The following is a 12,927-nucleotide window of genomic DNA, read 5'->3' on the forward strand; positions in this document are numbered from 1 at the left end:
GGTGCGTCTCGTATTCAGAAAACGGAACACACTGTATGCTGAATTTGTACTATAACCGTTAAAATACAGGTGCTTGCCGTATTCAGAAAACGAAAGACTCCGTATGCTAAATCTGTACTATATACGTTAAAGTACAGGTGCTTCCCGTATTCCATCTTGCAGAGCATATCCATTGTTCGAAGAATGTGCCATTGGGAACAAAATTGCCCAGGACGTGCGAGAGTCGACCGAATCTATGGCGCACTATTTGCTGGGATCAGCCGTGCTACCATCTGCGTTTGGAATGTGCATACATGACCCACTGTTTTCAGCGGTCTTGAACAGAAATGCAATTTGGTCAACGCTCGCACTTCCAGGGTACTTTTGTCCACGACAGTACATCGCCTTAAATGCAAATGTCATGAAGGCAGCTCATAGACAAAGCAGCAGGTCACCATTGAGAAAATTGTCTTGCCAACACACTGACATGGCCGCAGAGATAAAACACTTTGCACTTTGTGATATGAATGCACTGCATAGCATATATACACAAAGGTGCAACATTTCAGTCCTCAAGTTCTTAGATCACAGAAGCAACTTTATTTTCTTCAATCACTCGTCTTGCACTTCTTCCTGGTGAAAGTTGTTCTTGACCCAAAATGCTTGCAAGGATAAACTTGCTGCTGTTAGGAGAAACAAATAGTATTCGTGAATATCCATCCTAAAGAAAGCGGCAAAAAAGTATAATCACAGAACACGACAAAGCAGTAACTTCTGTGTTAGAAAAACATGTAAGTAGACCAACATTGTTGGAACAAGGGATGTTGCTATAGCCAACATTTCGACATAGGTGCTTGTCATTAGGGTAGCAAATGTTTTCCTTGGCTGTGTTGTTTTGGATTGTGCATAGCTCACTGGCCCCTAGCCTCATTGGGGAAGAAACTGGTGCATATAATAGGTCAGGAGAAGCCAAAGTGTTAAAATAAAGGAAGGAAGGGTGTGCTTAGCAGTGGTGATTGTGATGGAGCGGGTATGAGCACTACTGTCAGTTCTTGCAAAGAGTAGGGGTGACCAAAACATAAAATGATGTACACATGTAAGCAGTCATTAATCCAGTAGACCTAATCTTCCGAGAAGACAAAATAGGTATCAAGATAAACAGTTTGCACTTTTGGAAAAGGAAAACGAAGAATTAAGGAAAATAAATTTTGTATCAAGATGCATCTGGTTAAGATCACTGCAAATGGTAAATGAAGGCACATTACGAATATATATTTTGCTAAAAGGCGATGAAGAAAAGATATATTAACGAAATATTAAAAAATAGGGACATTAAAATTAAACTGGGTATGACCATAAAACAGTAAAGAACAGCCTGTGGAAAAAAATGGGATGGACAATATGATAACCAGGTGCAAGATTGCAAAACGTCGAGCGCTGTTTATATTCATGCTGCTGTTGACGGCTTCAAGTTTCTGTCTTCCTGTGGAACCTTTGTCTTACTTGAACAAGGAAATGGGTCATTTTTTAAACAAGTCAGTTCATATGCAGTTCAAAGCTTCAGCATTATTATATTGAAAGAAAATATTATGGTCAGTTCTCCTGGGTGTGCTTTCATTCACCAGTTATTTCCACCGGTGCAAGCTCAAAATTTAATGGTCTAAATGGACCTTAGCTCCTCGCAAACCATTAGCTGGTCTTTTTTTTCAACACAGATGCCTGCACATTATATGTGTTGGCAGGAGTGCTAGCGAACTACATTAAACTTGTTGCCACAACCAAAGTGAAACTTGGTAACAGTGATTGAAAAAAAAAACCAGCATTCCACAATATTGATTCAAGTCGTCTGGAAAAGTTGCTGAAGTTAATGTACACCCCCCCCCCCCTCACCAGACACAATTATACACCACACTGACTCTCATGGTGTCAACCATGCTATTATAGCACTAGGCATCAAGTAGGAGAATTAGAAGATAAGAGGGCACAATGCTTTTTGTTAGAACATCAAATGTGCATTACATAAATGCTACATTCCAACTAACAAAGGAGCAGCCGATAGTGACCAATGCATACGAAAGCTAATGACATTCTGTGCAACAGATTGTTGACGATGAGGTGTTATGCGCACAAGTGCACTCATTCACACAAAATGACATCCTGCAGACAAACCTTGTGCCAACATTACAGTTTGAAAAACACCACAGTGGAAAGCAAAGAGTGTTAAATTTGTTGAAAATTACTAAAAATTATTCGATTATTCATTATCCTTACTGTTCGTTAAAGATTCACAGATTGTTCCCTACGGGTGCTGTAAACTGCTTTTATAGTGGTAGCAACAATGATCTGTGGCACAGACAAGAATAAATGCTCATGAAGTTTATGCAAGAGTATACCCTACAAATTACACCCCATTTCACATTCCAATGTGGTAGAAGAGGAAGACGAAAAAAACTACTTTCTCGTGGAGGATGCATACCCCAGAACAGAAGAAACAAGTGTACCCTAACCATTGCTGCTGCCGATGCCTGTGCACTAGCAGTTACATATAATATGGCAGTCACAATTGTTTTTCCACAAGCACTGCAAGCTGCTGCCAGTTTGCCAGTACAGAGCTGTAATAAATTTAGGGCAAGTTAAAGCTCTCTAATGGATTCATCTCATATGACACAATCGGAATGCAATATTCTGCAAATAAGTGAAGAGCGATGTGCCATCCCATACAATGAAACACCTTTGAAGAATCTGAATCACCACCTGCACTCTTAGGCAGTTACACCCTTTGGAGTGCCCCTTCTGCCACACAACAATAATCATTATCTGCCTTGATGTGTTTCCTTTCTTTAAAACGCCACGCCCGCTACTTTCCTTTCGGGAATGCTATCATGCTGATAATGTGCATGCCGTTCGTTACTGGAAAGTACAGGGCTCGCAGCGTTAAAGAAAGGAAACGCAACAAGGCAGATGACGATTATCATTGTGTGGCAGAAGGGGCACTCCAAAGGGTGTAACTTTGCCTAAGAGTGTGGGCAGTGATGAGGTAAGAGTGTGTTCTATGTAAAGTAGTGCACCTGTATAACCTAAAGCTGTGGAGAATGCATTTAGTATCAGCTGTGAAGGTTTCTAATTTTAATTGCACACAGTAAAAACCTCCATGCAGTTTTGCAAAACGCAAACCCCCTACCTTTTTGTTGTTCAAAGGCAATGACACGTAGGGCCATAACATGTACATTATGAGTTTTGTTCCCAAACAATCAAAGTGAATAGCACCACCTTAAGTGTTATGTGCCTTCTGTCTCACATTTTCTGTCAAAAATTGTTAGTGTCAAATGCTGCGATCGGCAGAAAAACGGATTTCTGGAGCAATATAAAGTATTAAGTACCGTGATCTCAGTTCTTTCATTGCTGTTTAAGCATTATCGGGTCTTAAAGTAAAAAAACGAGGAATAAATACATGCATATTTTACGTCACAACCCTCATGAGGCATTTAGTAGTCTGGATTATAAAGGATTCCAGATTTACAACGCAGGACAGATTTTATTCCACTGAAAGAATGGCATCATGCCAATGATGCTGCATTTGGTGCTATATTTATTTGTATTTAGTTCCGTTGGAATGTGTGTGTACTGTCAGCGATATTGCTTGACATGCTTTAGATTGACTGTTTTCTAAATTTAGGCAAATTCATATTCGCAAATAACCTTGTATGACACCAAGAACTTGCTTAGCAGGAGTATTTATAACATTTGCAAGATATGAGGCTCTTGAATGCATATCTAAGCCTGGGGTGCACGCCGCCCCCTAATCTCATCAGCAAGTTTCTGGAACTCATCTACAAGGTATGTTATGATGAATGTAAAGTTGCTTGAACGGGAGAAATAGGGAATTTAAACAGGTGAATTATGCAGCATAAGAATGATGTCAGCAAGAAGCAAGCATCAAGAAGCACTGTCACTCAATGCGCATAGACTATCAAACGCAAGAATTATTTGGGATGATTTAAAATTCTGGCATTGGAACGAAATGTCTTTTAATCTATATATAAACTGATTATTCACTCTACTACCACTACCTTTACCAGAAACATTCATAATCATTATCCTATCTATGCCACATCATCCTAGCTAATATTCAAGCCTTCATAAGCTGCTTTTTTTACTGCTAATTCTCTGTGGGAAAGAGGTGTCCGTATGAAGACCATATCATATACTTATTACCCGTTTTTTGATAAATGATAAGGGAAAAACTTCACATCAAAAATGCGTTGAGCTTGAGCAAGTTCTACGTTTGAAGCTGTTGATTCTTTTTTACCTTTGCCATCACTGACCCACCTGGTTAGCTAAGTAGACAGAAAAGCTGCAGGAGAAAGGTAGGGGTGCCAAATTAGACTTGTGCCCCAGGGGACCTTTTCACGGTCACTGGAGGAACTGCCTGTGGCCTCGGCATCTTCCTTGAGGGCCATGGCCATGTCTAAGAAACCTTGTCTCCACAGGCTGCATAAAGAAGGATAATTTTCTGAGCCAAGTCTTTTTCTTAAAAGAACCCATTTAAGGTGTATTCGTGGCTTTGCACCACAAAACTGACACATGACTGGCCACTCAAGACACTTTATGTGTATTTGCAGGCTTATTCCTTGGAAAAACACTTTTATGTAGCACACAATGAGTAACAGTAACAAAAAAGTGTATAAGGAGGCTTTCATATTGCTCTACAACTTTTCATTGACACATTTCATTTAATTATTTGAGATATTTATTAACTAATTAAGAATTATGTAATTAGGCAGAATGCAAAATATAATCAGAGTATCTCCAAGCGACGGCAAACAACATTACCTTCATTTTGTCTAGTTACATCGCATTTACATATTTCTAAATCTTGGTGCACGATAGTTAAGACACCCTGTAGATCAAAAAACAATATTACAATTTTCATAATCATCTCTTGCGTGTTATTGGTGGCTATGGCTGCTTCAAGTTATTCTTTCAGTACAGTACAAGCAGTTTTGAAGTGAAATTTTTTTGCATCGAGGGTGTGTAATCTAGAAAATCAAGCAAAAGGTCAAGTTGTGTTCACTATTCAGATGTTTAACTAAGAAGCTGCAGGAAAAGGAAACAGGACACAACACCTAATAAACAATGCAAAATTTGAAAATTTAAACTGAACAAGAAACCAGTTTTTGAAAACACAGAAAAAAGCCAGCAGCTTACGTCGAATACACCCTTGCTATGTACTCCAAGTGAAGTTGTTACTGCAATGTTTGGGCACCATATGAACGTAACAATCAACAACTTTGAGCAGAATATTAACACCACTAAATGAACTGGCCTTTGAAGATTCTTGATCTGAAATCCTCAACGACTTGTTCTGGCGTTTAATCTGTCGAGCTCAATCTCTATTCTCAAAAGCTGGCTCTCGGCCATAATTTCTCTAAACGCAACATCAGCTTAAATCTCCAGATAGGGTTGACCTGTAAATAAAGTGGATAATGCATGGCAAACATCATGAACACTCTTACATGTTAACCAGAGGGTTCACTCATGCAGCCATGAAATTGTGATGCAGACACGTTATATTGAAGCTGGTTTTGTGAAGTGTTTCATGCTTCCAAGGCTTCTTCTCCAGTTGTGAAAGCTGTCTCCACTAGCTAAATAAGCGATGAGAATAAAAAAAGAACTTCAACATGCTCACAATACGTTGGCCATTTGCAAGTAAACAGCAGCCTTTTTGGGCGCCCAGGTTGCCTGGTGCAAATCTACTATGCCACAGTACTTGCGTTACCCAGTACCAGCCACTTTAAAATGCAATGTGTTCAGAGCCCTTTCCCTCTGTTTTTTTGCTTTGGAAACAGTTTACCATGTGTTCAGTAGGTGTCGAGAAAGGGGACAGAAAACACTGTGCACCAGTGATTTCTAATGTTTTGCTGGATGCAGCATACCGCACCGGATGCAGGTGAAGCCAGTGGAAATGCGGTGTCATGCAGGTGCTTGTCCTGGAAGCAGGGCATATGGTGGACTAACTAGTGCGTGCGATCAGATAATATTGCTGCCGAAAAACTTTTCTTTGTGATTTTTTTGCATTTTAGGAGATCTCTACATGTCTGGTAAGCGCTTTTATGACAATCTGAACCCGTATACGATAGTGTTCTCTTACATCAAGTTTTTTCTCATTTACCAGTGTCCCCATTGCACGCCACTTATGTTAGCTACACTGCAGACACTGCAATGGAAAAATTCTGGACACCTCGAAACACTGCTTGGGTAGGTTATGGCACATCAGGCAGGCATGTTAGGGGAAGAAATGCCACACACCCGTGTAAACGAAGTGCTGCCGCAAAGTTGTGAAGCACCAACTTCCGGGACAAGGTTGGCTTCAGTCGAGGGTGCTCGATGTGCTGTCCATCCCCTGTAGTAGAGATCAGTGGTGTGGACCCTTTTATACTGGCTGTCTTTTCTGGTCGGAACCTTGGCAACAGCTTCCACCATACTTTTTTGAACCTGCAACATGTGCAGAGAAAGTCACATCACTGTGCGTTGATTGTATGGCTTTATTGTTCTACACATTCTATCAAATCATTAAAAAATACAGTTCGCACATTTTTACTACGGTATATAGACAGTCTAGTTGCTAGACACGCGAAACATTACCATCCCTCTGACAGAATGCAACAATAGAAGCGTACACTGTAAAGCTACACTAAAATTTAAATTGATGTGACACCGTATGAGCATACAGTATGCTTACTGTATGCTCTAGCCCTGTGTCAAGTAAAAGTTAATCGTCAATCATTTATGGTGTATTTCTACTTATTCTGGGTCATCAAACTGTACAATCAATGTTCCAAGTTTACACATTGTTGGCTTTTGATTGCCTATGTGATCCGTTTCCTACTTACACATGCAGTAATCCCACTGTAATAAGGAAAAAGAGTTAGAAAAAGAAATGCCATGATAATCTTCCACACTTGCTGAGGGCAGAAACAATGGCCAATAGCATGTGGTTGAAGCTACATAAATACTCAGTTTTCACACAGCTTAATTGTTCAGCAAGTAATAAAGAGGTACGCTGTGCGCCTCTGCATAACCAATAAAATCTGACTACTTGACACTGTACTAAGGCTGCTGCTTGATAGTGTTCAGCAGTTCGGCTTTGGTTTTCTGATATACAGAACTGTTTAGGTACCAGTAGTTTACTTTGCGATAAAATGGAACTTGGAGCACTGGTCATTTGCACATGAATAATGCGACAGCAAATATAACACAAGGATAGGAATATGGGTCTCTTAGAAAAAGTACATACACATTATGAATATAATGTGATGTGATGCCACAATGAAACAGAAAGCAACGCATAGAAGTGGACGGCACTTCCATGCCACCAAGGTTATTGGACAGACAGTACTTCAGAAGTGCCCGCAACACAGTCAAAGAAGGCAAAGCAGCATTTCTTTGCGTTCAACACAATGCATTGGCGGGCTAGTATGTGCGAATCCATAAATACTTTGTTTAGCGCAAAACAATGGACACAAGAAAGACGACGAGCAAAAGGCGCTACTCTCAACTGACATCACTTTATTGCGTCACTCCTTTATATATAGTAGAATCTAGAAGAACATGTGCAGTGAGCACCATGTGCAGGGACCACCAACAACCGATCACAAGAGCGCACTCATGCGACGGGATCCAAAAAACCATATTGAGCACTGCACAAGGTTAAAGAAGGCACACTAATGCACTGTGACCCCAATGACTGTATGAAGAAAGCTTCCGATAACTCTCGGGCGGTGGTATCACAGCACTTTTTCAGAATCATAGTATCACAAAACATGGCTTTGCACTTCCATATTTTACAATGTTGAGCCACATGGGAACCTGTGCCTGTTGGTATGGATCGCTTATGTTCGCAATGTTTCGTGATACTACGATTTTGAAAAAGAGCCGTGATACCACCGCCAGAGAGTTATCGGAAGCTTTCTTCATACAGTCATTGGGGTCGCAGTGCATTAGTGCGCTTTCTTTAACCTTGTACAGTGCTCAATATGGTTTTTTTTTGGATTCTGTCGTATGAGTGTGCTCTTGTGATCAGATGTTGGTGGTTCCTGCACATGGTGTTCACAGCGCATGTTCTTCTAGATTCTGCTGTCTACAAAGGAGGGACGCAATAAAGTGATGTCAGTTGAGAGTAGCGCCTTGTTCTGTCGTGTTTCTTGTGTCCATTGTTTTGCGCTAAAAAAGCAATTATGTATTCCTTGTGTGTGTTTGAAGACAGCTCCACACGCAGTAGCGATTCCAGTATTGCTGCCCAGTGGTTTAGTTTGCCGCAGCTTGAAGTGCCACAAAATATAAGGAGAGAAACCGGCATTATAGTTTTGTTGCAAACAAGAATATAACGTGAAGTGCATTCTGAGGCCAGAAACTATAGAAAAACATTTCATGATGCACCACTGTGCAGGGTTTTATAGCAAAGTCAAATACATTTAGTGTAAATATCACACTATGATGGTACACAATGGTGGTAATCTGTAATAATATAAAAGGTGCCTTAATGTTACAACAAAAGTTGACATTACTTAATAATAGCCCTGTAAAATTTAGCATGCAGGGGCACCACCTGGTTAAACAATAGTGATGTAATGTCTATGTACACAAGTATTACCCATGCATTTCTGCCATTGTCCAAATGGCATAAATGAATGGGTAATACTTGTATACATAGATATTACATCTCTATTGTTTAACGAAGTGGGTAAACTATGTCTGCCTCATAAAAGATTAGAATTAAACCATAAATTATATATAGTCACCCTAACAGTAACACCTCATTTGAACTTCACAGTAAGTAGACGTCACCTATTCAAAGTTTATATGTTGAATGTAACGAACCCTCATTACAGCAGCGCAGAGCATTCCTCACATTTCCTTACGTACTCAGAATTCAGTCATCACCGCAACACATATGCTACAACATCGCCACATAGTGCAACTCATGCTTGCACTACACAAATAAACCAAACATGATTAGGCCACTTGTACTGCGGCATGAGCAATAGTGTCGGGATTATGAAATTCCCCACGAAGTCCTCCAGGTTGCCAAGAAACCAGAATGGTTGGCCCCGTGGTAGGATTTCACGCAGTTGTGCGACTGGACATTAACACATTTAAGGAAAAGAGACACTCCTCACGACCACATTATACAAGAATTCCGTGCTCTTCAGGACCAATATCAAAATCACATGCAATTCTACACTGATGGGTCCAAAACAAAAGAACACGTGGGTGTAGGGGCCGTAACAGAAAATTGGGAAAGAAGTATTCGTCTACCAAAACATGCCTCTGTTTTCACTGCTGAAGTTTACACTGTATGGGTTGTAGTTAAAAAGATTATAACTGGCAAGCACAAAAACACAGTCATTTACACTGATTCCTTAAGTACACTGAAGGCTCTAAACCTAAAATATGAGTGTGAACCCCTGTTAGGGGACATACTAAACATGGTCGCGCTTAACAAATATGGGAGATCAATCCACTTCTGCTGGGTACCAAGTCATGTTGGGATACTGGGTAACGAAGCAGCCGATAGATATGCATCGATGGCAGCGAACAAAGAGATAACAAACACAACACTTCCATACAAAGATAGCATCCACGCGATTAGAAAAGCCTTAACGGCGAAATGGCAACGCGAATGGGACCATTGAGCTGACAACAAACTACATCTCACGAAACCCATAGATGGCGAGTGGAAGTCATGCTACCATCAGGAGCGGTTCATCAATGTAGTTTTATGCCGACTATGCATTGGGCACACACACCTCACACACAATTACTTACTTACGAAAGAAGACACACCAACATGCGAGAAATGTCAACAGCCACAAACAGTTATGCACATATTACTCACATGTACGCAGACTGAAACACACAGACGAACACTTTTGCACAAATTATGTCAACTACACATACCTTTACACCCTGCTCTAATTTTAGGTGATGATCCGCTAGTCCCATTATGTGACGTTCGTAAATTTGTAGACGACACTGGATTTTTACATAAAATATAGATTATTAACAAAGCCTTTTCCTTCATTAACTGGATTTTAAAACACCTCATTTTTGGCGCAGCATAGCCTTAGCCGCTTTTGCGCCATTAAACCCCGTTTAACTAACTAAGTAAGGAGACGCCTGTTGATGCCAGCCTCCCCCAATGCTAAACTCTGCTGCATGCTTTACAGAGAAATTATAGTGGTATCACTAAACTCTGAAGCTATTCAGGACTGCAGCATTGTAGAAGACATCTACAAATGTCCCATTTCATGTGTAACAGCCTGAATTGCTTGCACATCTTACCAAGTGCAAATTAAAATTACTTCTCCTTGTTTAGCATTTTTGCCTGCTAGACCACAATCCAATGTCATCAATATATTAACATATTACCTCAAAGAACCTAATTTGGCTTATAGATGAACACCTTCGCATACTGCCACAGCTACACTCTGTCATATGCGTTGCAATCATAAAAGAGTGCTTGTCCACCAGCACTCCAATGTCACTAACAGTGATCACCTACACAGCTTGATTCAGGTGGCAGGTGGCAGTCATGATTCAGGTGGCAAATAGCTAAGAGAAAAAAAAATCCACTCACTTTGAGAGCTACAATACTGCGATAACTTGAGAGAGATGGACCCATTGCAGGCAGCAGACCTCTTCTCAGCTCCAGCACAACAGCAACTTGCCTTTCAGTAAAAGAAAAGGATTGATTAGTAACGATAAGTTACCTTGTTTTTGCTGTGTATCAATACAATCTGACTTTCATGCATATCCACTCTCCGCTTTAGTAATACAACTGCATTATTCGTAAAATAAAAGAGTCAATGATGATACCATTCGCTTCTCTTGTATGTCCAATTTTTTTCGCACTGATACCCCGTTTACTGCTTGCTTACTGACACGAATGCCTTGACTGCCCAGACATCATTCGAAGCAACACGTCTTGCTGCACTGCAAAAAGTTGCACCGAGGAAACACAGCAGAGCAGCCAGAGCAAAGAACTTTTTTTTTTCTGGTCACAATTAAAACGTGCACCCAAGCAAGAAAGTAACGATCACAGGTAGTGAGCGACTGCTATTGCCTCGAACGTTTATTTCCGTATTTTAACAGAAGTTCTTGTATCGGATACAGTATGCTCTCAAGCCAATACAAGCGTCAATACAAGTGCGCAACTGAACGCAGTTTTATATGGTTTTATTCGACGCTTTTAACGCGAGTGAGCAAAAGGTTAGAAGTACCTCACGGAAATTGCGATCGAGCCGATCGCGCTACGACTGGAATCGATCTGAAAAGATAGGGTGATCCCTTTCCCCATTCATGCGTCAGTTTTGCCCTAAGACGTTGCATAGTGGTCTTTTGGAACAATATTTCTGTTCGCGACCCCGGCTTACCACACATCACTTTAACACCTACGTTATGCAAACCAAATAAGATTAAAATGGACTTACCTCATGAGCAAGTTACGAGTGCGCGTAGACTGTTGAACACCCGTTGAGAGCAAGCAGGATATATCCGTGTCCAAGCGCATACGTGCACCCAAACACAGGACAACTTCTTCGATGCCGCAGCGTGCAGAGTTTTGTACACGAAGTGAAAGACATACAGCGCAAATATCTCCGCGCGATGACGGCGAATGACGAGCGCACAAGCGTACAAAACACAGCGACAAATTCGGAACTTTGCCAATTCGAACGTGCCGAGACCCAAGCAGCGTAACCATCCATCGTTTCTGTCCTTCGCTCCCGATGCGTCAATCTCTCTTCCTCGGAGTCTTGCTTCACTCTTGAGTACAAATCAAGAGATATTTACGGCAAATTAACAACTTTTACAACACGACACGAAAAATTCCGGCTAACTACACATGTGCAGCTCCGTTCGCCACTCCTAACGGACGCGCAGCGCGCGCTGCCCCCTGGTGCCGCACTCTGTGAGCGCGGAGAATCGGTTTCGTTTTCGCATTTGTGCTCTAGTTACTGTATCGTATCAGTTCAACGAGCACAAGCTATCTTGGCACGCTGGAACGACACGTGCCTTTCCTTGCCCTCTATTTCCACTACCCCCTTTCCCTCGCTCTGGTATAAAATGCCCAGCGCAATAAACATAACAGTTCACTGTTGTCTTGAAACGCCTGCTGTTGGTTTCTTCGACCGGGACCCGGTCGATACAGTTACTGGAACTGCAATATAATTGCTTGACAATTGAATTCTAAAAGAGGAGAACACTTTCTCTCCCACAAGTTAGTGCGTTTTATACAAAGGGAGAGAGAATGCAAGAAGCAGAAAGGCAGGGAGGTCAACCAAAGCGTTCGCTACTGGGGATAGCTAACCCCTGTGCTGCAATGAAGTAGTATAGTGATAATTTGGGCTGGTTGGTGCATGTAATGAACGGGTAAATAATGAGTTGTGTCATAACATTACCCATATATAAAGCACATGGAACTAATGGTGTTGTATTCTAGGTCAAAAAGAAATAAAGCTTGAATCGTTACATCTCGGCACTGGGCATTCTTTCTTTCCGTATTATTTTTTTCTTCTTTTTGACAGTACACACAGTACTAGCACGGTAATAGGTCCTTCATCTTCAGTCACCTTCCAGTAGTTTACACACATGTCGGTGCATGTTCGCGTTCTTTATTCTACCGTACATGAACGAGCGCGCTTATACCGGTCTTGGTTCAAGATGAAGCGCCAAATGTTTGCGATTACATCTTATCGCAAGAATTAAAACATGAACAGTGAAGATTATGCGTAATTGATTTGTCTCAATGAATGGGCAGTTATTGTCAGAGACGAGATATTTTGTAAATATTATGGGAATGAGTTAAACCAACTACATTGCAGTTCAGCAATGCCCTTTGACACTTGGGTTAATTGCTTGCCGCATTCGAAAATTTCATCCGACCGT

The 12,927-nt window shown here is 41.1% G+C and overlaps 1 long non-coding RNA gene across 1 annotated transcript; it reads right to left on the minus strand.

Moving 5' to 3' along the window:
• Window positions 1-556: 556 nt before the first annotated feature.
• LOC126540092 (uncharacterized) lies at window positions 557-11,906 on the minus strand. The gene is made up of 5 exons (XR_008614546.2): window positions 11,472-11,906; window positions 10,619-10,709; window positions 6,289-6,474; window positions 4,309-4,470; window positions 557-662 (listed from the first exon to the last, which is right to left on the minus strand). It is a non-coding gene; the product is annotated as an uncharacterized lncRNA (long non-coding RNA).
• Between the last annotated feature and the right edge of the window lie 1,021 nt (window positions 11,907-12,927).

Source organism: Dermacentor andersoni, chromosome 2 (genome assembly GCF_023375885.2).
Source record: "Dermacentor andersoni chromosome 2, qqDerAnde1_hic_scaffold, whole genome shotgun sequence".
In the NCBI taxonomy this organism is placed as follows: domain Eukaryota; kingdom Metazoa; phylum Arthropoda; class Arachnida; order Ixodida; family Ixodidae; genus Dermacentor; species Dermacentor andersoni.